This window comes from Lissotriton vulgaris, chromosome 2_1, assembly GCF_964263255.1.
Source record: "Lissotriton vulgaris chromosome 2_1, aLisVul1.2, whole genome shotgun sequence".
Lineage (NCBI taxonomy): Eukaryota > Metazoa > Chordata > Amphibia > Caudata > Salamandridae > Lissotriton > Lissotriton vulgaris.
Genome location: NC_141687.1, coordinates 1,156,337,304 through 1,156,364,999, shown reverse-complemented (window position 1 = coordinate 1,156,364,999; position 27,696 = coordinate 1,156,337,304).

Genomic DNA, 27,696 nt, shown 5'->3' with positions numbered 1-27,696 from the left:
CTGAAATAATATCGACTACCAAAATATCGACTACCCAAAATATCGAGGAAAAAATATCTACAACCAAAATATCGAGTTTGTATGTACAAACAGGTAAGTACAAAAATATCGAGTACAAAATATCGTTGTAAAAAATATCGTTGTAAAAAATATCGACTTTACTAAAAACAATGTTTAATTACATTAATATAAAAAATTAATTACTAAAATATAATTAACAATACTTAAAATAACTTTTAATATTTAAATAATTAATGAAAGTAAAAAAATAATATTTTTTTAATCATATTTCTTAAAACATATATATATATATAGTAACAAAATTTAATTAAATAATAGGCAATATTGTATATGTACCCCAAAAACCCAAAAATGACCCTGAACCCTAAAAATACCCCTTTACCCAAAAACTAAAAACTGACCCTGAACCCTAAAAATACCCCTTTACCCAAAAACTGAAAACTGACCCTGAACCCTTAAAATACCCCTTTACCCAAAAACTAAAAACTGACCCTGAACCCTAAAAATACCCCTTTACCCAAAAACTAAAAACTGACCCTGAACCCTAAAAATACCCCTTTACCCAAAAACTAAAAACTGACCCTGAACCCTAAAAATACCCCTTTACCCAAAAACTAAAAACTGACCCTGAACCCTAAAAATACCCCTTTACCCAAACACTAAAAACTGACCCTGAACCCTAAAAATACCCCTTTACCCAAAAACTAAAAACTGACCCTGAACCCTAAAAATACCCCTTTACCCAAAAACTAAAAACTGACCCTGAACCCTAAAAATACCCCTTTACCCAAAAACTAAAAACTGACCCTGAACCCTAAAAATACCCCTTTAATTTAACATAATTAGCAATTAATCTATTAAATTAAATTAATTACCAATTACATTTTAATTAAATACCATATATTATGTAATTACCAATTAATTAATTATTACTACCAATTAATACATTTACATATTTAATTAATTATAATTAAATTACTTCCCACCCTATTCCCCTATAAACCCACAACCCGCTACATAATAAAATTACACAATAATTAAAAAAATCATTAATTAAAAATAATTATAAAATAAAATGACACTTTTCACACATATTATTACATAAAAACACTATAAATAATTAAATATTATTTTAAAAACTATATTTTTTACTATCTAGATTATATACTTGGATATTTTCACTGTCTATATTATTTACAGTCGATATTACTTCACTTACCTTAAAAACGATATTTTGGCTGTCGATATTCTGTCTAGTCGATATTTTGTCCAAACGATATTTAAAACTCGATATTCTGTCCAAACGATATTTTGGAGTCGATATTATGTCTGTGCACCAAGAGAGTCACTTATGTACATCCAGTTGAGTATTCATAGTAGGGATGTCCAATCCTCTGTTCGATTCAGTCCTTTGCGAATAGAGTCTAGCAATATGATACATTTCAGCTCTTCTTTGTTCAGGAGACTGGTCATGCTCCCACCTCTCTGGGGAAGTTTTAGTGCCTTTAGTACCGTCCAACGGATGTCATCCTCATTATGGTTGGTCTCCAGGAAGTGTTCCACCAGAGGGCCATTTGGCGTGCGGCACCTGATGCGGCTCCTATGTTGGCAAATCCGGGTCTTGATTTTTTGAGATGTTTGCCCAACATAATTTTTGTTGCACGGACATTGGATCAAATAAATAACATTGCTAGTGTTGCAATTTGTCAGTGTGTTGCATTTAAAGGTGACATTATCAAATACAAAGCTTTTCCCTTCAATTGTTAGGTCACACACTGTACAACTCCCACATTTAACGTGTCCGACAATGGGGGACAGACCCCATGCTGACTCAAGAGTGGAAGAATTGGTAGGACTGGGTAGTGCTGCACGAACCAGATGGTCCTTTAAGTTCTTGCTTTTTTTAAATGCAAACAAGGGACGTTCGATCTCTAGAATTCCAGCGTTGATTACTGGCCAGTGTCTTAGGATCATTTTCCTCAGGTTATTGGAAATGGGGGAGAATGTTGTCACGCAGGCTATCCTGTCCATATTTTTCTTTGGGTTTGGGACAAGGAGTTTTTCACGTGGGCGGTACCAAGCCCTTTTGAGGGCGTTTTTGACTATTTTCCTTGGGTAGCCCCTATCCTTACGTTTGTTGGCCAGGGTAGAGCTTTCTCGAAAGTAATCCTCCTTATGGGAACAGTTTCGCCTGATTCGCAGGAATTGGGAAAATGGTAAGGAGTCCCTCAGGGCCCTGGGGTGATTGCTTGAGTACTCTAACAGGGTATTTCTCTCCGTGGGCTTTCTGTAAAGCTTTGTCAGTAGTTCACCTTCCTGGTGGAAAATAGTCAAGTCCAGGAAGTTTATGGAATTTTTGTCAGATGTTGAGGTGAATTGGAGTCCCAAACAATTATTATTCATCCAGTGTAAAAAGTGGCGCAGTACATTGACGTCTAATCTCCATATCATGAAGATGTCATCAATGTATCTGTGCCACATGATGACACCGGAGAAGAAAGGATTGGAGGGTACAAGAAAAGCCTGTCTTTCTATTTCATCCATAAACAATATGGCCAGGTTTGGGGCAAAAATAGCGCCCATGGAGGTCCCCTTGATTTGTTGGTAAAAGGAACCTTGAAATGTGAAGAAATTCTTTGTTAGGCAGATTTCCAATAACTTGCAAATAAAGGATGTTGGAATAGCATGTGGGCAGGGACGGCTGTCTAGAGTTCTCTGTATAACAAGTAAAGCCGCTGTTTGTGGGATATTCGTATACAGGGACTCCACTTCAGAATGGGGCAGAGGTTGAGACTGGTTCAAAATGCCACGATTGTATGCAGGCGATCGCAGGTTGGATGGCATCAAACTTCCTTAAACTCAATGCAGGTAAAACAGAGGTGAATTTATTGGGGAACAACCCTAACCTCTGGACACCTGACTGGTGGCCACCTGCAATGGGCATGCTTTCAGTCTCTGTGGAAAAGGCAAAGAATCTAGGAGTGATCCTTGATTCGAAACTTTCCTTCTGTGGCCAAATTAGTAGGGTCGTCTCATCTTGTTTTGACATTCTCAGAATTCTGAGGAAAATCAAATTCAAGACAGCCTGAAGATAGAAGTCACAGCGCTCATTCTGTCATGTCAGGATTACTGCAATGGTCCCCATACCAACATCCAAAAGAGACATTTGATCAGACTCCAGATCGTACAGAATGGGGCAGCTAGGCTGCTAACAGGTACACCCAGGTTTGTCTCTGTGAGGACGGGACTTCGAACTCTTCACTGGCTCCCTGTCATGCAATGGGCAGAGTTTAAGGCTTTGTGCACTGTTTTTAAGGCCCTTAATGGTGTTGGACCTGACTTCCCGAAACATACAATACAATGGTATGTTCCTGGAAGAGTTCTGCAATCTTCACAAGCTAGACAAGTGATCCTTCCTCGCTATAACAAGGCCAGTTGGAGTGGTAGGAGCTTTCATCACTGTGCCACAAAGGATTGGAACAGCCTGCCCTTTCATCTTAGAAGCTCAACTAAGTTCCTCCCTTTCAGGAAAGAATTAAAAACTTGGCTATTTACATGAATAGTTCCATCCAATGTATCTCTTGGTAGGTAGCGCAAAGCGCCAGGACACCCCAGGGTAACAGAGCCCTTTAGAAGTCTCAATAACATTAACATTAACATTTGCCAGTATATTAAAGTTTTAAAAGCGCTTGCTGCCTCCTTCCTGGCCTCCAGCAATTTTCGGCAACAACAAAAATGTCATGATGACTCTGGTGTTTAATATTCTTTCTAGAGAGAGATCATTTTGTCTAAAGGAAGTTTTGATTCATGGAAAGGTAGCTCAGAGGGTTAATGTGCCTGCTGCAAAGAACATGTAACATGCAGATCACAAAGTGCACATAATGTAAAAAGGTCAGTGGGCTACTGCTTTTGTCAGAGAGATCCTTTTGTTACTTGCAGTTTATAAGTTAAAATCCTAACATAGAACAGTGAGCTATTAACTTTCATCTGAGAGCTGCAGACAAACTGCAAGGTATAACTTAGAGCGTTTAGTTTTCCCCCCCAGTCTTTGATTATCCTAATGTTGCAAAATGTGTTCTTTTGGACAGAAATCAATTCTGATTAATAAAGAGATCCCCCAACCATGGTATTACGTTTTAAATTCTGGGCTTGTGTTTCTCCAGATCTATCACTATTAAACTATACTGCCTACTAGTATGGTTGTCATGTGACTCCTACACCTTGTAGTCCTTAGTCTTATGTAACATTTTCTATACAGTGATGTACACACATATTGATTGTCTCTGAGTAATGTGTGTGATGTAAAGTGCTCTGACACCCTACACTGGTATGAGTGGAGCTATAAATCAAAGTAAATGCATCTGATAGAGTGTGGTTATGGAGACTTGGGGGGCACTGTTAAAGGGTGGTAGTGAAGGAATCCATGGAAGAGGTGGTCATTGGGGGCAATAACAAACATTAATGCACAGGGCACCACCAGTGCTAAGGCCGGCCCTGCCCTTGAGGCCAGTCTGCCTCACCCATAGGTACCTCTATTGGCCTTGTTTCAGCAGAAGTAGCTGCAACTCACCAGGGATTGGCAATCCAGGATTTGCATGCACACCAAACTAAGTTTGCAAACTTCACAGTCTCCCTGCTTCATTCACAAGCACTTTTAACATGTGCTGCTTGCTGTGGGGCCACTGGAATTCCTTATGCAGCAAAGGAGGACAAAATTGTGCCGCAGTGTTGACTAAATTATGCATTAAAAAAAGGCTGCAGCATAATGCAGTATATTTTCTGAAATTTTATTATTTTGACATGTGAACACATGCTAACAGCCTCTGGAAAGATGTTGTCTAATAGTACCAGTGTAACATGCAAACGCAGCAGTGAGAAAGGTGATCAGTCAACCTTTGCAATAAGCCATCCACTCCGCAGCAACACGTCAAATTTTTTGAGCTATAAGCAATTTATTTGTTTAAATAGTCAGATCATGCAGCAGATCTTGCATTATGAGGCAAATATGGCAGAGCCATAATTACATAGAAAACATTTGCTAACTAGGATATTTTGCCATTCATGTTTGAACTGCTGTTGTGGAAAAAGGTAGAAGAGCTGATGACAGAAACTCCATGGCTCAACGACAAATGGCTTGTGCTTCCACATTTTATCATATTTGGGACATTCTGTGATTAGAAGCATAACCAACTTTGTGAATGTGTTTTAATGTCAATAACTCATTACACATTTAAATAATCGTGTATCCATTGGTTGATTAAACTGTGCAGTGAAATGCCAAACAAATACAAAAAATTGGGATGTTTGACATTCTGGCCACACATCTGGCAGCGCCCACTGATCCAATCCTTGGGTTATTCCCGCCCTTTGATTCACCGCCCCTAGGGGGCATATTATCAAGGGGGTTTATCTCCGCTTTTTTGGCTTTAAAAGACAAGAAAGCGGAGATAAAATTATCTCCCTATTACCAAGCTGTCGCTAACACCAGTTAGCGACAGCTAGTAGGAGATAGCGACCATCTTGGGCCCCACTTTGCATGTCAGTGATATTTATCACTAATGAGATGCAAAGTGGGCGTGCCAAGATGTTAGAGACTGAAAACAGTCGCTAACATCGCTATCTCCTATTACCAACTTTTGGAGATATTCGCGCTAAGCGGGAATATCTCCAAAAGCTAACACCTGCCCTGAGCAGTTCTTAGCCATGTTATCCAATGGGAGGTGGATAACATGGCTAAGAGCATTTGCTCGATAATGCATGAATATCGCAGACTTTTCAGCGATATTCATGCATTTCGGCCGTTTTTTATCGCATTTGCGATAAACCTTGTTAATAGCAAGGTTTATCTGCGATAAAAATCGCCGATGTGCGGCGATAATTTTTGTCTCTAAACAAGTTAGAGACAACAATTATCGCTAGGTGTTGGTAATATGCCCCATAGTTCGCATACTTTTTTTCCCCCACTTCGACCTCTGCCCCAGCACTGGACAGCCCGGACGAAACCAGGCAAGAAGGAAAACGAAAACGACAACAACGTTAGATATAGTCGTTTTCTTTTTGACACTGCTGGCGAGGCGACGCTCCTCCGCCTTAGCGGAGGATAACGCCTGCGTTATGTTGACAAATACTAGCAAACCAAACAATTCTGAAGTGAAGGACCTTACGTAAATTAAATGCTACGGTATAACTGCGTTTCCGGTTCCAAGCGCAGTAGCGCACCTTTCTTCTGGTGCTAGGCTAGCGCTGTGAACGCCCACCTCAAACCTTGCCAAGATTGTGCCAGGTGTATTACCTCCCTTGGGCATCCACCCGATCAACTCCTAATGGCTTTTGGAACTGGGCCAAGGAGCTGCCTGGAGACACCTTCGCAGCTTTTGCAGCGCTTATAATTAAAACATGATTAACGCCACATTCCCTCTGAAAGGTGGGCACCGAAGGCCCGCGCAGGAGACTTCTCCCACCACGAGAGTGTGGGAAGGAAACCTTTTCGAAGTGCAGGTCCAAAGCGTTAATTGTGATGTCTTTGAGCCAGCATGCGTATTGCTTACAGTAATTACGGTGCCACGTTTCCCTGGGGGCCGAGCCAAGCAATTAAAAAAGGGATTCTACGTGAGAAGCCGCACAGAATGAAGAAAATTCAAACTCCATTGTTTTCCGAAGCATATTTAGCAACAGGCAGAAGTTGTGTGAACACTGGGGCTTGGACCCTTTCCAGAACATACATTACTATGTGGCCACCCATGGAGCTGTACGTGTCACTCTTCCTCCCCCACCATGCACCCCACATGAGAAAAATGTATAGAAATGTTTGAAGAAAGTGGATAAAGTGGGTTTGCACATTGTGTTCCGTCACAGGACCAGGTAGGTGGACATGGAGGGGGATGGTGCCAGACAGATGGGGTACTCTGTATCCTCATTTCAGAGCGGATCCTGTACAGGAGTGAGTAAACCTGATAGCTCTGAAAGACAATTATTCTAAACTAAGCCCTCAATTATGCATTTTTTGACTTGAAAGCTATAAACTGGGGGGTGCTTCCTGTATCAGAGGGCCTGACTAGAAGAGGGTTCACACAAAGGGGCCTTATTTATGAAGGCCTGCAACACTTTTACGCCGCCGTTGTATCACTTTTTGAGACTTACCGTCGGTGTACAAAATGCGCCCCATTGCACCCAATTTACAAAGTGACGCATCTAGGCAGATGCGTCACTTTGTAAACTCCTGCGTCACATAATACCTGCACCAGGTATAATGGGGCACATTTACAAGACCCTTGCGACAGTTTTACAACACTGTTGCGTCACTTCTGTGAAACAGAGGCGTCTTAAACAATGGGCCACCATGCGACAGATTTACAACGTGACGAATCTAGTGAGAGGCGTCATGTTGTAAAGCCCTGCTCTACATTATCCCTGCATCAGGAATAATGTATGCAGGGTGGGCGTTCTGTCACAAGGAAGCCCCATAAAAGTGACACAGTCAAATCTACAAGATTTCACTGAGTCACTTTTACGTCCTCGCAGTGTCAAAACCTTACACCAGCTTGTAGCAAGCATAAGGAGTGACGCAGCACTATGGGTATGGGTCGCACCTGAGCAGTGCTGGAGTTGCGTCACGCTTGCAATACGACTCTAGCACTGCATCACCTATATGCTGACAGATGCGTCACGCATCTGTCCCTCCTTGCACCATGATGCGCTGCATTGTAAATGCGGCGCATCCATGGTGGTGCAAGGGGTTCCTAACGTCACACAAAATAACTGGAGCATCCCTGCTGATCTTCAGGGATGTGCCAGTTATTGTAAATCTGAACTAATGTATGCAGAGTCAATGTTCCCTCGCAACAAAGCCTCGTAGAAGTGGCACATTGAAATCTATAGGATTTCGATGTGCCACTTCTAGGACGACATTGTATCAAAACCTTAACCCTGCCTCATGGCAGGCGTAAGGGTGATGCAGGAGCATTTAACATGTGGCCTGTCCATGTGTAATGACCCATTCTCAAGCATGGGTCCTTATGTGGCAACATTCCTCTATCTGCACCTAAATTACGGAGGTGTGTGTGAAATACACATAAAATGCTTTTCCATAGTAACGTGAAATTCTACAAAAATTACACGAAATGCGAAATCAGCATTTAGGACCATATTTGAGCGCGAGAGGCATTTTTCCACCTGTTTTGCATCCAATTCCACATTTTGCTAAAAAAATGTACAAAAAATACTGCAAAAAGCACAAGTGCTGTGAAAAACAGTTACTCGCGTTCTGCTAGTGAGCATTGTTCCCATGGCCCGTGCTTAAATTTCACCACTATGGGGCCCAGGGGGATTCTGGTGTCAACCGGTGTCCCCCTGGGGTTATTCGCGCGTATGGAACAATCCACGTGCAAGGGATTGTGGGTAGGTCGGGCTCGCGGGCGGGGGCAATTAGCGCGGCGGAGGCAGGCTGAGGAGAGCGGGCGCTGCGTAGGCTTGCGCGTCGCTGGTTTTTCGTGTGAGGTGGCCCCAGAGTGCTTTTTACATTAAAAAGTGAATTTTGTTGACACGCTAGTGCCGAAATTCGTCGTTTTTAACGGGATGAAGTCGGAAGGTGTGCAGGCAGAGGACCGGCAACAGCTACATGGGCCTGAGGTGTCTGTACAAAATACACCAGCTGTTCTGAGGCCGAAGAGGATGGCGTCAGACGGTGTCCTGGATGCGGTGGCAGCATGCAGACCATTTCGGGGACGGCAGGCCAGCCATTCGGTCCCACCTCATACAGGCAAGTCCAGTGTGCGCATTGGAAGGGCAGCAAGGAGGAGCTCAGCTGGCAGGCTGGTGTCCAGGAGTTGCCCAGCTTTATCTGCAGCTGCTAGGAGGCGTCTGGGGGTGGCACCAGTTTTACGTGAGAGCAGGCCTTTGAAGCAGTCGAAAGGAAAGGGGGATGCAGAAGACATTTTGGGGCCCCCCGTTGAACTGTGTTGTGGGGGGGGGGGTGCGCGTGGCATCTCTTTTGCTCCACAGAAGGTTCGTGGGCCCCGTCAACAGAGGCAGCCGTTGTTGGGCGCGGGTGCCTTTTGGCCGCAAACTTTGTCGAAGGGTGTTCTGCCCCCTGTGGACTTAGCCCCTGAGGTGCCCTCAGCAGTTATTTCTGCTCCCCTTGTGGATTATGCTGTCGATAGCGAAGAGGAGGATGAATTGGAGGTGTTAGACTTTGCAGACAGTAATCAGTCCGCACTTGGAGATTTTTTTGAGGAGGATTGCGAGGATGGCCAGGTGTTGGAGTTTCCTACAGCGGTTTATTGTACTCAGAGAGCTACACAGAGAGCTGGCAGCCTGGCAAGGCGCACCCAGATGAGGCAGTATGCTTTATGTGACTTACCTGACTCTGACAAGGGCCCAGTTTTGACAAGGCGCAGGCCTTCCGGGAAGGGTTCTGGGTTTACCATGGTACAAGATTCTGAGGAGCAGTTGAATGACTCAGCAGAGGTAGCACCTGTCTTTCCTTTGTCTCGCACATCTTTTTCTCATCCACAGGTCCCATTTGACTCGGCGTTGGGTCCGCAGAAAGGTCAGTGGGTATGGGTGGAGCACTCTGCCCCTATAATGCCTGGGGTGGGTATTCGTGGTCAAGTTCCGGCTGCTTCTTCTGGTAAGTTTACGGCTTCTGTCACGAGCGGTCGGAGGTTGTCTCAGCATTCACGAGCCACGGCAGCACCTGGCGCCTCGAGAGGTCTGCGGCAGAACAGGTGCTTGTTCCTGAAGGGCTATCTTTTCTGGGTGAATCAGGTGCGGCTCTTGGTGACACGGCCAGGTTGGCACCATTGTTACCTGTGTCCAATTGGGAGACCTATGATGGGAGCATTGGGGATGGGGCGAGACCGGGTACCAGCAACGACAATTTTCATTTCAATGTGGCAAAGGATCGTCAAGATGATGTTTTAGACTATGCTGAGGATGACATGGTGGTGGGAAATGTTTTGGAAGGAGATGATGCTTCTTTTTTGCAGGTTCGTGGACGCCCAGCAAAGGGCGGGGGTGCAAATAATTGTGCTAGTTTGTTGCAGGAGTCAAGAACGGGCTCCTCTGCGGTTCCTGAGCGGAATTCATGTTTCCAACGCCGGGATGAACTTTCAGAATTCTCCAAGCGGGCGGCCCAGTTACCTTCAGGTGAGCCTTGTTGGTGGGCTGCTTGGTCTGAGCCGGCAGTGGATCCACAGGTGGGAGGGGGAAGGAGTCGGTGGGTAATATCTCGTTATCCGTTGATAGGCGGGAGACTGGTTTAGATTTGTCACAGGTATCTGTCCTTCAGGTTCAACAAGTAGTCGTGCAATCTCGGGTGGGAGGGATTCCATCATACTGCCATCTGGGAGCGGCAACGTTGTCTCCTCTAATGTGTCTGTTTCTAGTGATAGACATAAGAAGCTGCCTTATATGGGTTTGGCCATGCCGCTTGGTATACACCTTTCCGACATGACTAAATAGCGTATTTGGCGACATGAATTCGTGGATGTTTTTAAACTTTTGCATAGGGACATTCAAGCTAAAGAAGGTTCCAAGGAGGAGGAGTGGGAGATTGCTCGAAGGCCACGAGTTACTCGTTCCATAGAGAACTGGACCACTGCATATTTAATTTATGCTAGTGTGTATTGTGAAAAATATCAAGACAGGGCGGTGTCTTTGTTTAAATATATGGATACCGTACGCAAGGCTTATTTGCAGTTTGGGGGGTATGCATGGCTGAATTATGATGAGGAGTTTAGGGCGCGGGTGGTTTTTTTTTCAGGATAAGCCATGGGGTGAGGTGGATCAGGAACTTTGGCTACAATGGATGTCAGCTTCACAGCCCAATGCTACCCTTCACACAGCAAGTGGTTTGCCTGTTACTTATCGGCCCTTTCTGCAGCGTCCCGCCCACACAGGGGCGGGTTTGGTTGGGAGGGGACAACTGCCACCCCTGGGTGCCTGTTGGAATTTTAACAGAGGATTTTGCATTCGACAATTCTGCAGGTTTAAACATGAGTGTTCCAATAGTGGTGGAAAACACGCCGTTATGCAATGTTTTGCCCAACGGCCTTATGGTGGACCTGGGAGTTTCCAAAGAGGGGGGGGGGGTGGCTTTCCAGCAGTTATGCCAAAGGGCTCCTACACCCATTAGGTTGCAGGCTTTGTTGCCATGGTTGGAGCTTTACCCGGATTATGAGGCCCAGTGAAAAAGAGGATAGAGTTCAAGGCACTATGTTTGACATACAAGGCCTTACATAATGTCGGACCAGTGTTCTTCACTCAAAATTTAATTCCCTACTGCCCATCTAGAACACTGCGCTCCTCCAATTCTTCTGATCTGGCGGTCCCCCGAACCAAAACTGTCAATTGGGGTGATAGGCGGTTCCTAGTAGCTGCACCGAAATTGTGGAATACACTTCCATATTCAATTAAGGCCAGCACCTCTCTCAGGTCCTTTCGAAAAAATCTTAAAACCTGGCTTTTTAACCTCTGATCCTTTTTAACCTTTGTACTTTCTGTCTCCCTGGGTTAAACACAGCAGTTCTTTAGCGCCGAGATGCCCTCGGGCCTTGGTTCGCGCTTTACAAATGTTTCAAATAAATAAATAAATGAGGCAGCATCAAAAATATTTTGGGGTTTTCTGGAAGGTTTCAGAATTGGTTATCAAGGGCCACGTGCTTTGCGTTGGTCGGATAATTTGAAATCCGCTAAGGAGCTCCCTCATATTGTTCAGAAGAAGCTGCTGAGTGAGTTGCAAGCTGGTAGGATAGCAGGACCGTTTACGCAATGTCCCTTGGCCAATTTGATCGTGTCCCCCTTTGGGGTGGTGCCCAAAAAATCGGCTGGTGAATACAGATTAATCCATCATTTATCATGGCCAGAGGGTCAATCTGTTAATGACTATATTTCTTCTTCTGATTCCAATGTTTCGTATGCGTCTGTTGATGATGCACTCCGTATGGTGAGATTGACTGTAGTTGGGGCTGAATTGGCTAAGTGCGATGTGCAGTCCGCTTTTCGTTTGATCCCTATACATCCCACAGATTTTGAGATTCTGGGAATGTATTTTGATGGAGCCTTCTATGTGGATAGGGTACTCCCCATGGGTTGCTCGATTTCTTGTGCCCTGTTTGAGATTTTCAGCACTTTTTTACAATGGTGTTTTGTGCAAATTAGTGGTCATCAGTCAGTTTGTCACTATTTGGATGATTTTTTCTTTATTGGCGAGGCACAGTCCGGCCAGTGTAGCAAGGCAATGCAGTCTTTTCAAGGTTTGGCAGAGGCTTTTGGTGTACCGCTGGCTCCTGACAAAACGGAAGGGCCTTGCACTCAACTCACATTTTTGGGGATTGAGATTGATACCACGGCCATGATGGCCCGCTTGCCGCGTGACAAGATTCTTGAAATTCGTTCATTTTTGCTGGAGATTCTGGATAAGACAAAGATTGAGCTCAGGCAAATTCAACGTCTGCTGGGCTATCTCAATTTTGCTTGTCGGGTGGTGCGTGCAGGGAGGACTTTCTGTCGGAGGCTTGGCATGGCAATGTCTGGGGCCACCCTGCCGCATCATCGCGTTAGGCTTTCTAAAGCTGTCAAAGAAGATCTGAAGGTGTGGTTGAGATTTTTGGAGGATTTCAATGGAGTTTCTATCTTTTTTCTGGAAGACAATACGATTTGGCAGATACAAATTTTTTCGGATGCTTCTGGTGAGAATGGTTTCGGCATTTTCTGGGAAGGGCGTTGGTGTGCGGAGCCTTGGCGGAGCAGTTGGTTACAGCAAGGTCGCAGTATTGCCTTTTTGGAACTGTTTCCTTTGGTGGTGGCTTTGTTGGTGTGGGGAAAGGAAATGCTTGACAGATGTGTTTTGTTTCACATAGACAATTTGGCTGTTGTTCACCTTATAAATAATCAAAGGGCAAAAGAACTGCGGGTGCTTCAGTTGTTACAGCATTTTATGTTTCAGAGTTTGAAGTACAACATTGTGTTCAGGGCTCGGCATATTCCAGGGATCAATAACTCAATTGCGGATGCTTTGTCTCGTTTTAATTGGCAGAAATTCCGGGAGTTGGCGCCAGGAGCGGATCTCTGCAAAACTGCCATTCCGCAAGATATCTGGGTCCTGGGGCGCCCTGAATAACCGACCTGGTTGAGAACTCTATTGCGCCTTCCACTAGATGCAGCTATCGTCAAGCCTGGTTTGAATATTTATCTTTTGCTGAATCTCATGAAAGTGTGGGGTTGGTTCCAGGGACTAGACCTTTTATGTTGCAGTTTGTATTGCATTTGATTACTAAAGGTTTGTCACACACTACTATTGCAGGGAAGTTGGCTGGGGTTTCCTTTTATGGTCAGTTGTTTTTGGGGCAGGATTTAGTCACAGATGTTCTCTTGAGGCGAATGTTACAAGGTTTTAAAAAGGAGCATTTTCAACCGGCGCGTTTGCGGCAACCAATTACCTTTGACCTTTTAGTCACTTTATTGGGGCATTTGGCCGTTTGTTGCTATGATCTTTGGGAAGTTTCACGTTTTAGACTTTGCATGATTTGGTTGTTTTTTGGTGCTTTTAGGGTTTCGGAGTTGTTGGGGCTCAAAGGGCAACTGGGGATACATTCAGGGGCCATTCAGATTCAGGAGGGTTTTCTGAAAATATGGCTACGTTGTTCCAAGACTGATCAGATGGGTAAAGGGACTTGGATTTCTTTGCACGCCAGGGTTTTGAAGGGTGTTGTCCAATTGAGGAGTGGTTCTCTTTGCTTCGTTCGCCAGATTTTAGACATGGGCCTATTTTTGTTCACCGGACGGGTGATAAAATTACCAGTTTTCAGCTTTTGTCGGTATTGCGGAAAGCATTGTCACTAGCTGGGAAGGACCCCTTACTTTTTGGGACGCATTCTTTGGGTTTTGGTTGGGAGGGTATCAAGAGGATTGGGAGATGGAAGTCGGGGTGCTGTGCTCGTTATGATAGGAGACTGTTTTAAGTGTCCTTTCTAACCTCCATTCTTCTGTCTAGGTCGAGTTTACCATTCCCTGTCCAGAGGAAAAAACACCACATGGCTGGTGGGACATTCTTTTATCAAATGGGCAGCGTTTTTTGCGGAAAAACAGATCTATGGCAAAGAGCTCGGTCTTCCTAGCAAAAGGCATGAACTTTTATGGAACGGTCAAGGTGGGATGAAATGGTCCCAATTGTTTCCTTTATTATCAAAGTTAGCTTCAGTCAGAGGCCTTCCACATATCCTTATTATTCATTTAGGTGAAAATGACTTAGTACAGCTCTCTGGTTTATCCATCTTGAAACAAATGCAGCTTGATTTGGCAGTTCTCAAAGAAAATTGGTCAGGCTCTACTGTGGTGTGGACGGAGTTTATCTATCGGCACCATTGGGTGGGTGCGTGAAATCAGGCTGCAATAGAAAAGTCTTGCAGGAAATTAAATAGGGCAATGAAGTGCTATTGCAATACCATGGGTATCCAGGTTTTGTGCCATGCAAACATCACAGGTAAGGATATGGATCTTTTCCCACAGGATGGGGTTCATCTTTCTGACTTGGGTCAAGCCTATTACTTGTTGGAGGTGCGGGACTTTTTGTCTGATTTCTGGGGTGACAATCTTTGGTGAACTGCTAAACGTGAGATTTGATTCCAATGTTTCCTTTTGCTGTGTTGAGGAGAAGGGGTTTTGGGGACCAGGAAAACTCGTTGGTTTTCCTGGGTGGCGCTTTTTGGGGGTATGGATGGTCAGGAGCGGGCTCATCCTTCCCTATGGGTTGGGGGGGGGAACGAGAAAATGGAAGGAGGAAATAAACCAGGGCATTGTTCGGTTCATTGGGGAATTGCTGATGCAAGGTTTGAGGGGAATTTTAAAATGTTGGTATTTAAAGGTTATGCATAAAGAACGTTTTAATGTACAATGTTATATGGCTATACTGTTTACCTGTCTTAAATAAAGTGACCTTTTATGCTAAAGAAACTTTCATGGTATGCATGGTTCTTGTTGCGTGATGGGGCCCAGGGGGATTCCGGTGTCAACTGGTGTCCCCCTGGGGTTATTCGCGCGAATGGAACAATCCACGTGCAAGGGATTGTGGGTAGGTCGGGCTCGCGGGTGGGGGCAATTAGCGCGGCGGAGGCAGGCTGAGGAGAGCGGGCGCTGCGTAGGCTTGCGCGTCGCTGGTTTTTCGTGTCCCACCCTCCCTTCCTTCTGGTAATTATGAGTCATTTTGTTGTATATTACTTTGTTTGTCACTATAGGACAGGTGACAGTGCCATTGTGTGTTTTTGTTCTTTTTAGGGCGCTTTTTGGGGGGATGGATGGTCAGGAGCTGGCTCATCCTTCCCTATGGGTTGGGGGGATGAGAAAATGGAAGGAGGAAATAAACCAGGGCATTGTTCGGTTCATTGGGGAAATTGCTGATGCAAGGTTTGTGGAGAATTTTAAAATGTTGGTATTTAAAGGTTATGCATAAAGAACGTTTTAATGTACAATGTTACATGGCTATACTGTTTACCTGTCTTAAATAAAGTGACCTTTTATGCTAAAGAAACTTTCATGGTATGGATTGTTCTTGTTGCGCGAATACACCATCATTACAACAAGTGTCAAAACAGCATCCTTTTGGTAATTCCGTGTAACAAGCGTAGCGTGAAATCCACAAAATTGAGCAAGATTAGTATAGGCCAGTGTAACGGAAATTTCCCGCAGACCTATTTTCAACACCCCCTCCTCCCCCCCACCGGGAGTCATGGAAATATTACTCTAAACGCAGCATGAATCAGAAATCCTGTCACCCCGTTGGTGGAGGGTGCAATTACTCCCATTATTTAAGGATGTGATCAGAGCCTAACAACTCACTCGCGTGCTGCACACGTGTAGATATTCTCAGAAGGCGCTGTCACTCAAACAGCTCAAGTGTAAATAAGATACAACAGAGGCTGGAAGTTGAACTGCTACAGAAAGGTTCTTGATCACAAGCAAACCAACCTTGACACCCTGGCTACATTATCTCAAATTATGGGATGTGTTGACAGATAAATGTGAATGCAAATACAGTGCACACCATCACCTGCAGCGTAGAAAATAATTATAAGGCGCAGGAATTATTTGAGGTGCATTGTGGGGAACTGGCTGACAGAATGCAGGAAGTGCTGCAAGGCGACAGGCCGGCTTATCTACAAAGCTGCACTTGAGGCCCGTAGATAAAGTGAGGGACTGGTAACCACTGTGTGAGCACATGCTCGGTTCACTGGCAATACGGTAAGTTGTGAATGAGATCCATGACACGCACTGCCGGCTCGTGTAGTACGTTCCACCGGGCGGTGACGTGGGGCGGGGTAGGGGCAGGGTGGGGGTTGTAAAATACGGGAAACGGATGATTACAGGTAAGTAACGTAAAAAATAAATAAAACAAATTTTGCGTTGCAGGGCGAGCAACAAAATTAGTTTTATTTATTTTTTACGTTACTTACATGTATTCATCCATTCCCGTATTTTACACCCCCCCCCCCCCACCCTGCCCCTCCTCTGCCTCACGTCACCGCCCGGTGGATCGCCCTAGACGAGCCGGCACTGCATGTCAGACAGTGTGTGGAGAGCCTAACAATAACAAACTATAGCAGCAGCGGCCCGTGCAGGTAAGAGCGGTAAGGCTGGGTGGAGGGGATTTGGACAGACAACAATGAGGGACAGGGCCGGACTGGCTACCGGGTGCTTTGGTGTGCTGCTGAGCTGTGGGCTGATTTCGTTGATGGGAACCTGTGTGTGATGAAAAACATTTTGTTATGCTTTGTTTATTTTGAAGCACACACAGGTCCCCCATTAACAAAATCAGCCCCCACTGCAGTGAAATCAGCCCCCAACTCTGCAGCACACCAAAACACCCAGTAGCCAGTCCAGCCCTGAACAGGGGAAATTAATTATTGATTTAATTTTCCCTTGCGGCCGTCTGTCGAATCCCCACCAACCCAGCCCCACAGCCCACCGCTCTTACCTGCATGGGCCTCTGCTAAACTACAGTGGCTATTGGTGACATAAAATGGTGGGACGGTACATACATTAAACAAACACATACGTTATGAAAGCACATTATTAAAAATGTCAAGAAAGAAAAAATAAAACTTTCACTTACCACATACTGCTCCACGTCCTTGATGCTCTCAGTCCTTGACTCCAGACACCTCTGAGTGCGATGTGATGTCACCTCACAAAGCCAAATAATTAATCCAATCCAGACACTGCTCTCATGCTGTGTAGCAGCACAAGTGAAAAGCGCCTGGATTGGATGGAGCAGACTGCCTCAGCTCTCCAAAAGGCACTGGAGGTCCTTGCCTGCTCTCCAACCCAGCTGTCTAAGACAGCTTGGTAGGAGAGGATTGAATTGCGCATGTCAGGTTGGCCATAGTTAGATAGCCGGCCAAACTTACATGCACACTTCAAACGAAGGGGGCCACTCCTCATTGCTGCAAATCAGCAGCAATGATGCACTGGCCTTGCTCCCACAACCTGTTCGGCCGAGATTAGAAAATCAAATGGTAATCAAATCATTTATGGCATTTTATTTTACACTTTTTTTGTAGCAGCGTGTGTGTGGGGGGGCGCGTTGGGGAGTCGCTCCTTCGCTTCCATGAAAGAACCACTGTTTGGCAAACAATGTATCTGACATGCGATCATGCAAGAGCCAATCCCCAATAAAGGTGACCCAGGGGGAAGTAAAGGCGCACAACACCCCGGAAGTTGACATACAGTCCCATTACTAAGGGGTCACAGATGGAAATGTTGTAAATAGGAGTAGAACAGGAAAAGGGTTTCTGAAAGGCAGCAACAATCATTTTGACAGCAAGGGTGTTAAATATCACCCGGTGATGTTTTGCAATTGGTTGCCACACAGGTGAAGGATGCGAATGGAAACTTGAATGTGGTAGGTTTTTATGGGGTGCTATGCTAGGTATTTTTAGGTGCTTATAGTCGATTAAATGTCCTCATGCCTTCACATTAAGCTGGTGGTGATCAGGACAGTAGTAATCATCAGTTGTGGGGGAGCCCTAGTGTGAGTCACACCCTGAATGTTATCCTGCACACTATGGAAGGTAATTTTACAGGCAACGGACCAGCAGTATAAATAAATGTCTACCAGCCCTGCTAGGCAATAAAAGAGCAATGTGGGTTCTAGTAAGAAGGCTGGTGTAGATGACAACTACACACAACATTAAGCTGCACCTTCCAGGACATGACAGAATAACCCTGCTAGAGAGACCCGAAACAACCGATGCAGAGATGTCTCTCTGATGCATTAGGGACAGTTATCAAAACTCAAGCAGCCAATCTATGTCTTCTTCTGAGTTCCAGCCATATTCGCAGGGTGTATTGTAGGTCAGTTGCTGATCCAGTTGATGGAATGCCACCCAAGAGGCAAGCACCCACCATGAAATTAAGTATGACTTGGCGCAATAATTTAAGTATTCTAGCCTGCTGCACAGGACAGTCACGGTTCTTAATGGCCCAGAACCTCAGAATGAGGACAAGGGCAGTTAAAACCTGGCCATCCAAAGGCAGAAGGGCTATAAGGCAATTAATACATTCCGCCAAAGGGGTGTAGAATGTTCTAAATTAAACAGAGAGAAACAGAAAGACGAACACTGAAATTAATCAGATGGTCTATTCAGGCCTTTATTGGCTTTCAACCATTCCATTGCTTTCAATACAGCTGCCAGTATTCAAATGTTATAATTACTGTTAATGGTTGACCCTGGCCATTGTCCATTTGTGAGTGAAGGCATGGATGTTTGTGAACACCTACCCTTTGGCCCAAATTGTGTGCGAAGGAGATATTACAGCGATTTTCAAGCATCTTTGCAGCTATGTGAATTAAATTCAATCATTTCATCCATCACTTTTTTGTATACTTTAGTGTGTCGCCTTAAGTGGGATGGGTATGCCCAGATGTGGGCCCCGTGCACACTGTGTCACTAGAACCAAGCTGTACCTGGCTAATGAGCCCTAACTAGGGCAAAACTAGTCCTCGGTTGCTTGTTACGGTTCAGGGAGCACCTGGCTTGGCAGTTCAGACAGGGATGTTCCAATTGGAGCAGGATCAAGAATCATTTGCATATAGCTGCCTGCAAACTAAGGTGACATGGTGTGCAAAATAATAATTAATTGGGATGCGTCCCGAGTAATTACTTGTTGCTGAGATTACTTCAAGCATTTCCTCCATCACTTTGTTGCATACTTTAGTGTGTCACCCTAAGTGTGATGGGTATGCCAGATGTGGGTCTCGTGTACACTGTGTCATTGGAACCAAGCTGTATTCGGCTGATGAGCCCCTAACTTGGGCAAACCCCCTCCTGGGGGCTTGTGTTTTGGTACAGGGAACACCTCGTTTGGCAGTTTAGGCTAGACTGTTCCTATTGGAGCAGGGCAAGACTGATTTGAATATGGCTGGCTCTAAACTGAGATGACATGGTGGGCAAAATAATGATGGATTGGGATACGGCCCAGAGTAATTACCAGTGGCTGAGATTAATTCAAGCATTCCATCCATCACTTTTTTCTTTACTTCACTGTGTTGCTCTAAGAGGGGCGGGTATGGCCAGGCGTGGGTCCAGTACACACTGTGTCACTGGACCAAACTGTACCCGGCTTATGAGCCCATAACTAGGGTGAAATCATCCAGGGTTGCTTGTGTTCCATTTCAGGGAGGACCTGGCTTGGCAGTCCAGGCTGGACTGTTCTGACTGGAGCAGGGTCAAGACTGATTTGCATATAACTGGCTATAAACTGAGGTAACATGGTGTGCAAAATAATGATGGATTGGGATGCAGCCCAAGTTATTACCTGTGGCTGAGATTAAGTAAAGCATTCCATCCATCGCTTTTTGAATACTTTAGTGTGTCGCCCTAAGTTGAATTGGTATGCCCAGAAGTGGGACCTGTGCATATTGTGTCATGGAACCAAGCTGTACCCGGCTGTTGAGACCATAACCTTTTTGTATACTTTTGTGCATTGGTGTCAACAGGTTCTAAATAGATGCGCATGACGTGGGTGCCTATGTTTTTTTACCACAACTTCCAGCTGTTCTACATGGGATATGGATACTAATGAAAATTGTTCCTTGTAAACCATGTGTCTTATTCACGCAAGGGGATGCAGGGGTGACACAAAACCAAAGTCAGATTTACCAAGCCACGCAAGGCCATCTTGTGTGGCAGTGCATGGCTTTAAAATCTGGAGTAACACAACACAGCATGAGTCTCCCCCAGGGAGGCATTCCATGGGTGGAGCGTGGGTGTTCCTACGCATCCACCGGTGGATTTTGGCACATTCCCAGGTTTACCAATACTGGTAGACCTGGCAATGTGTCAAAATGCTATGCCTCCCCAGGTGAGGTGTAAAGAGGAGAGATATCCTAATCCTAATTTCTCCTCACTTTGTCCTCTTTCTAAGTGTGCTGCATTTTGAAGCACACATAGAAAGAGGAAAATGCCTCAGAGGGTTGTTTTTGTGCAGAAAGGAATGCCTTCCAGCACAAAAACAACTCTGCTTATGATGCATAGTTTTTACCTGGGCCCATAAATTTACATTTTACTATTTATAATCTCTGTTCAGAACTGGGGCACACCCCATGAGGTCTTGGTCTTCCAATGGACCTTGCTCATTGCATTGTGGGGTGAGGGAACTACGGTGTTGACCGTCAGCTACCCCAAGAGTAACCAACTTATAAATTGGTAATCAAGTTCAAATACACCACCTTCAGTACCATACTGTAAAGATATATGATGGTGACGAGAAGTCCAGCCTCCTGAAAGTTTAGACGGGTCAAAATCACACAAACTAATAGTTCTGCAGTGGCCATACAGAACAATAACAATAGTAGCTGGTGTTTAGTAAATAATCTATGACTATCTCTGTTATACATTAGCAATCCGGATATCATATGCACAGACTCTGTAGAAAGTACATTGTATACATTTAAGACGACTCAGACAATTTAGGATTTAGTTTAGTTATTGTATTAAGCAAATTTGGGCATTCAAGACTAGAATCAACAGAATATTTAGTGATGAGTCTCAGTACACAAATACAAATGTAGTATAAAACTACAAATAAGCAGAGTGCAAAGAATGATCAAAACTCAAGTCCATAAGAAACATTTAAGTAAGCAAGTTACAATGGAAAATCTCAATGGGACATTTGGGAATTTGGATTTTCCCGGAAAGTTCAAAGAGATTTTGTTAAGCAAGGGGTTTCTGCCACCTACAAGGGCTGGGAACAGTTTAGATAAGTTCTCTTAGCATAGCAAAGTATCAGATATAAATCAGGATTTAGGTAGAAGAAAGGGCTAGAAAAGCAGGAATGCCAGCAAGTCCACCAACATGGGCATGGAAAGACTGCAGAGCTAAGAAAGCCCTCTTACTTATGAAAAGAAATCTGTCCACAAGCAGGAAAATGGACAAGGAAAGGAGGAAATCTGCCCGCAGCCTCTGCAGACACTGCTCATTTGAACACCTTTGTCTGGGTGTCCAACAGTAATATAGATACATAAGTCCGGAGATGACATCAATTGTCACCTCATTGTGGTCATGTTAGATCGTTCATTCAGGGCACACAGGTTGGTCCACAAAGAACAAATCAGACTGTTGCTTTCCATGTACTGAGGTTAAAATCACTTTAGGGTCCATATTGAGGTACATTTTTTTTAAAGTACTCTTTAGTCATGAGGATTGTCATGTGGCAGTACAAGAAAGTTAAATGAGTGAGAAGGAAAGAAAAGTCCCTTCTCACCAGTCCATGAAGGAAAAATGACAACCTAAAGGGGAAAGTAATTAATTTAATACATTTAAAGACAATATTTCTTCATTAATAATGAATATGCAATTAGACTCGAGCATAATAAGATTCAATTAAGCATTCTTGTCAATAGTTGAATATCATAAAGTGTCAAAAATTATAGCATTGAGAAGTTCATTTCCATCTATGGCCTATTATCACATTTTCAGGGAACATATATGTAGAACAATCTTATAAAGCGATCATTTTAGGAAAACTAAGACACTACTAGTATAAAGCTTCTTTACAGAAAATGTCATTTATCTAGATAATTCCATATGAGATTTGCACCAACATTTCAATCTCAATGGTGCATTACAATGGAAGCAATGAAAAATGACTCACACTGATCACAATAACCTAATAGTGTGTCTGAGACTCAAAAATACACAAATATATCATTAATGCATATTAATTTCTCATTAATTGCGTAAATAGCAGAAAATACATTTTGTGAGTTATCATTTCACCAAAGATAAATCTTATATGAATCAATTGTTAGACTAGTTAAACATATCATACATGAAAATCTTCTATTTCTATATGTCTAAACACTCTATTACGGTGCATGTATAATGTTTACTCAAAATCATTGACAGTCTCTGAGATGCGTGCAAGGTGCAAATTCTTTTACATGTGTTTTGTTGTCATATTCAGTTTTTATTGTTGTTAAACTTTTTAACAGCTTTTACGCTGTTACACTTAAAATGCAGGCACCCTTGGACCATGGTGAAAAGTTGCATGCATTGGTGCTAGGCAGCCAAAAGGGTGCCAGCACTTGGAAAGGACAGGAATGCGCTGTATAATGTTAAATATATACCAACAAAAAGAGAGATAGGGAGAGTTATGGAACACTCTTATTCCCCGGTTAGGTCAGTCAAACAAGAAAAGAGTGCCCTTTGGTATAGATAAGACCACAAAAGGAGCAAAGGAGACTGGCCTCACTTAGGTCAGATAGGAAAGCCCTCATTCACTACCTGGTGGTGACATGCTTCAACATTGGGCCCCACTAAAGAGGCTGAGTGCCTCTTTAGTGTGCTTTGATGCCAGATGTACTGCGGAGCTGGTTTTTGTGAGTTCAGGCTTGCAGTGAAAATAAATTATATAGTGGTGAAGGAATTAAAAATTTCTTCAGTGTGCCCAAAAATATGTTTATTATTTGACCACTTGAACATATATTTAAAAGTAAGTGTAGGAAAGTAGTCCACAATTAATTGTGTGGTTATTTCCAAAATTAATTATTTGTCAGTCAACATGTTTCTGCCTTCAAAACGGTGTAAATTACCAGGCATTCATCAGGACTAAAGAAGTGTACTAAACCCTGGCGGTATGAGCACGCTAAGGCCCACCCTGACCAAGGGACGTGAGTAGTGAAAAAGTGAAAAAAGTGCAGAGGAAGAGGTTTCTCTTCCCGGTTACTCCTGGTTTAGGAGGCTTACAAAATTAGGTTTCTGCACTTATATGGTGTGTTCAAGGTACACCATGGGTAACGGGAGGGGGGTGGTAGCGTAATTGGCACACCGCCCTCGACGCAAGGCACCCTCTGTATACCTCAGGCACCCTCAAACCGGACCCCGACGAGGTTAAATATGACATATTCCTGCCCTTTTTCGCAGCCCAGCACAGCAAGGTTGATTGCTCGAGCTGTGGGAAATAATGGTGAATATGTCCCCTTGCATTTAAACTTACGTTTCCTTTCAGCTTTCCCTGGTGCTGGGGTTGGCACTATCTATCTCCACTCACTGGTATTTAGCAGCCCTGCACCTTGAATAAAGATTGCTTAATAACACAATGACACACCAATAGAGTAAAAGGTCAAATGATGCCAATGTCTTTGATTACATCTGGGTAAAGGAATAAACAAGGTTGTAGAGGCCAGATGAATCTTTTGTTAATGACCCCAAAGCCTGTTAATATAGCTTTAGAGCCCGCCGTAGCGATGTGTACCGGCCATTGAAGATCCGCTCCAGTGTTAAAGGATTGAAACCCTCCCGGGCTACAGGAGGCCTTCGTTCACATTAACAGTTGTGAACAAAAATTGGAATGTTGGAGCTCCGGGCTTCTACCGGCCAGTAGAAGCCCGGAGCACTTTATTGTTTTCAAACCAGCTTCCAACATTCCCATGCTCTAATTATCCTTCAGTGGCTGTTGTGAAATTATTCACTTTTGTCTATCAGAGCAGCAACACTGGTAGTGAAAAAAATCAAAAGCCAAGAGCCCCTGTTACAGCATGCATTAATGTGTAAGGAATACCTAGCCAGCAACCAGTACCACAGACATTCAGGACGAACTGTAACATTATTCAACAATGACGGTTTAAGGGAGTCTGGTTTTCAACCATTTATGCACAGTCCTCTGTGAAACCCTACATGTCAGCTTAGTACCATTGTGCAGAGACACAAAGATTGGAGCTAATCCATGGTCCCCGTTCAGTGAAAGCTGTATTGATAAATGTTTTGTAACATAGTGTTAAGACCACACGATCAGCAGTTAACACGTGCAGATGTTTTGTAGCATTGGTACCTCAACTGAGGTCACTAGACACACGTGCTTGCTGATTGAGGCATCCCAGATCATCAGGATTTGGAACTCCAGATCACAGATAAAATGTATCAGGCACTTTCATTGATGCCCTATGGGAATACTCATGGCCCCAGTTGCTTCCTACTCAAATTCTTCAAATATTACTTATCACTAATCATCTGTCATCGCAGGAAGCCTACAATGCTTGTCCCTTGCCATATGACCAATGTGGTACAACAATATTGGTGATTCTAAAACATACAAACCATCATACGACTGAGTATCGTACTGTCCAAGATCATTAATTAATATGGAGGTAACAATGCTATTGAATGTTTTAGTGGACAGATTAACTAAAATAATACATTCCTTAGTACAAGAAGATCAAAATGACTTCATGCCGAATAGGAGCACCTTACTTGAGACATCTGCCTGTCACACTGGCGCACCCAGAGGAACTTAATGAGAAACGTGGCTTGATACTTGTAGGTATAGAGAAGGCCATCAATGCAGTACATTGGCCCTAAGTTATGATCCAAGTTCTCTGTACTATGAATTTTGGGCAAAAGTGAATGTCAATGGCACCCTCTCAACCCCATTCTGTATGGAAGGAGGCCCTCGTTATGGATGCCTGCTCTCCCCACTTGTATTCACCTTAATGATGGAGCCCTTGGAGGTTATATACGGTTAAACGCACTCACTCATCTAACTCACACTCACTCCTTCTCACATTCAGTCTCCTCCCCCACTCACTCTCACACTCTCTCACTTACTCCTTCTCAATCATACTCACTCTCATTCATTGTTACTCACACACAAACATACTCATACTCCCTGATTATCACTCTCACTTACATACACACCTACACACACTCACCCTTTCAACCTAATTGACTCTGGACCATGGTGGAACTACACCTACATTCACCATTGATAGTTCTACAGCCAAGGCCTACTTCTACTCCCTCTCACAATCTCCAAGATTTGGCATCTTTTCAGCTCTTGCAAACTGCAACTCTTCTGACTTGTAGTGTGCACTGGCGTCCCAGTACTGAGGCAAGACCAACACTGCTGGCAATTAATTGGGTTCAACACTTTGCAGTATGATAAAGTAGCTGGGGGTAATGTCAAATATGTGTCAATTTATCTAGTATTGATATTTATGTAACCTGCAAGTTCGCAACTTTCAATAGCGGATAAATACTGCTGAGTTATATTAACAACTGCAACTCATCTCAAGGCAATTCAGTGCTATAGACAATGTTTATTTTCTCTGCATACCCACAGGAGATGTGTGGCATGGCCTGCTTGTAGAGCTACCATGTGGATAGCACAGTAGGTGTCAGCAGCATGGAATTTGCGATGGTTAACCTTGTGGAGGTCACGGAATGGGACAACAGTAGGTGGGTCAGAAAACTATGCTTCCACTGGTTTAGGGATGAAGTTATGTGAAGGTATGGCAGGCGAGGACCTTAAGTAAGTGGTTGAATAGGGTCTAGGAGCTGATTAGGGATGTGGTCTTACACTTCCTCTTGTTTGCTACACCCTTCACACTCTTACAGGCAGTTCACTGTGCCAGGCCACCTTTCTCTCTTATAAGCATAGGTCTTACTTCCATAGGATGCTGACCTTTTAGCTTCTAGGCTTCATGTTTACCTATCCCATCTCCCTTGGCCTAGTAATTGCTCCCTTTCCTGTTCCTCTACTGTTAGTTTGCCTTCTATCATGAGCCCAATGGCTGTGGACCATCAGCAATATCACATGGGAAACACCCTTTAACCCACAGGCAGAACCAAGACCTGCCTTTACTACGCATTTACTACCCTGACTGCGAAGTTACCATGCGTTCCTTCCCCACGAAGGTCATTATAATGACTTGCTTTAGGGGGCGCCTTGTTGGACTGGTGTTGGATTTTAAGTCCAACACCTTCCCTACTGATACACTGAGTGGAGTTGGAATAGTAATTTACACTATTCCAAAGACCAGCGTCCCCTTAAGGGAAGTCATTGTAATGACTTGCGTGGTCAAGGAACGCATGATAATGTCACCATCAGGTAGTGACTGTGGAGTAAAGGCATGCATGGGAAATGCATGCGGCATTCTGTCATACATCCATATCCAGCAGTCTGAGCTGGTGCATGCTTTCCTGTCTGCCTCTAGGGACTAGTTTGTTGGGTCCAGTGCTCATCCTCTGCCCTCCAGCACTATATGTCTGGTCATGTTTGCTTCTGGAAAGGCCAAAGACCAAATTCCATACAGCATTTGTGTATAGGTACTGACCCCTTAACAGTTGGTCTTTGTGGAGCCTCACAGGGAGCAACAGAGCAGGTACATGTAGGAGAGCAGAAGTCTTCTAGACCTCTCACTTGCTGGTTGGTCCCACATCTTATATTTCCTTTCCTCATGTGCACTTCAGTCAGAGGGAAACCAATTCCCATACATTTGTTTAATCAATCTTGGTCACTTTTGTCTTCAGCATTGCTAAATGACTGCTGTTCGATCAGTGTTGTGTGCGGTAGACAATGAACATGGAAATGGTTAAGTACAGTATCAGATGGAATATAGAAAATGGAACATGTAATATTTAGACTATTAGGAGCCAGGTGGCAGTTGCTTGCGGCAGTTGCTCCTGGAATCTGATGGGTGAGGTGCCCACTTTAAACTTTGCGCAGGCAAAGGGCCATTAAGAGTACAGAGAGCATCTCAGGAGTAGTGGACACTTACCTCATACTTCGTCTGTGCTGCTTTGTGTGCCTGTGTGGCAGCTGATAAGCGAGATGTGCTGGACATGATCGCAGTGCTGAGGAGCTGTATGGCTGTGTTAGAGGCCGTATTGCCACATTCAATCTGGTGTTCGAGTGAGAGAGGCTCGTGCCACTATAGGTAGTGTGACGTACGGGTGGAGGCATGGACTGCTTGATTCCTCAAGGGCGATTGCCAGTTGAAAATTCTTCAAGGGGCTTGATCTGTTGTTATAATGATGTGGAGATATGGTCTGCCTATCCTAACGAGCAGGGCTTTAAGTGGGATGAAAAAACTGGGGGGGGTCTCTCAAATGGGCATCGCCAATGTAATTAAGGGCGTGGCTTAAAACACGTAAGCTAAAAATCTGTACTTAGCACAGTGTGCTGCCCGACTTGTATTTTGCTGTTTCTGTCATTGCATCCAGATATATGATACAACAAGTAACATCATACCTACAAGTCAGGACTATTGGCTTTGCCAATGGTTGTTAGTTGCATACGATAAATAAGCAGCAACTATGGCTTGTTGTACATAATATTGAAAAAGCTTCCACTTAAAGCCCTTGTGACACCATGACGATGTTGCTGCTCCTGGGTTTCAAA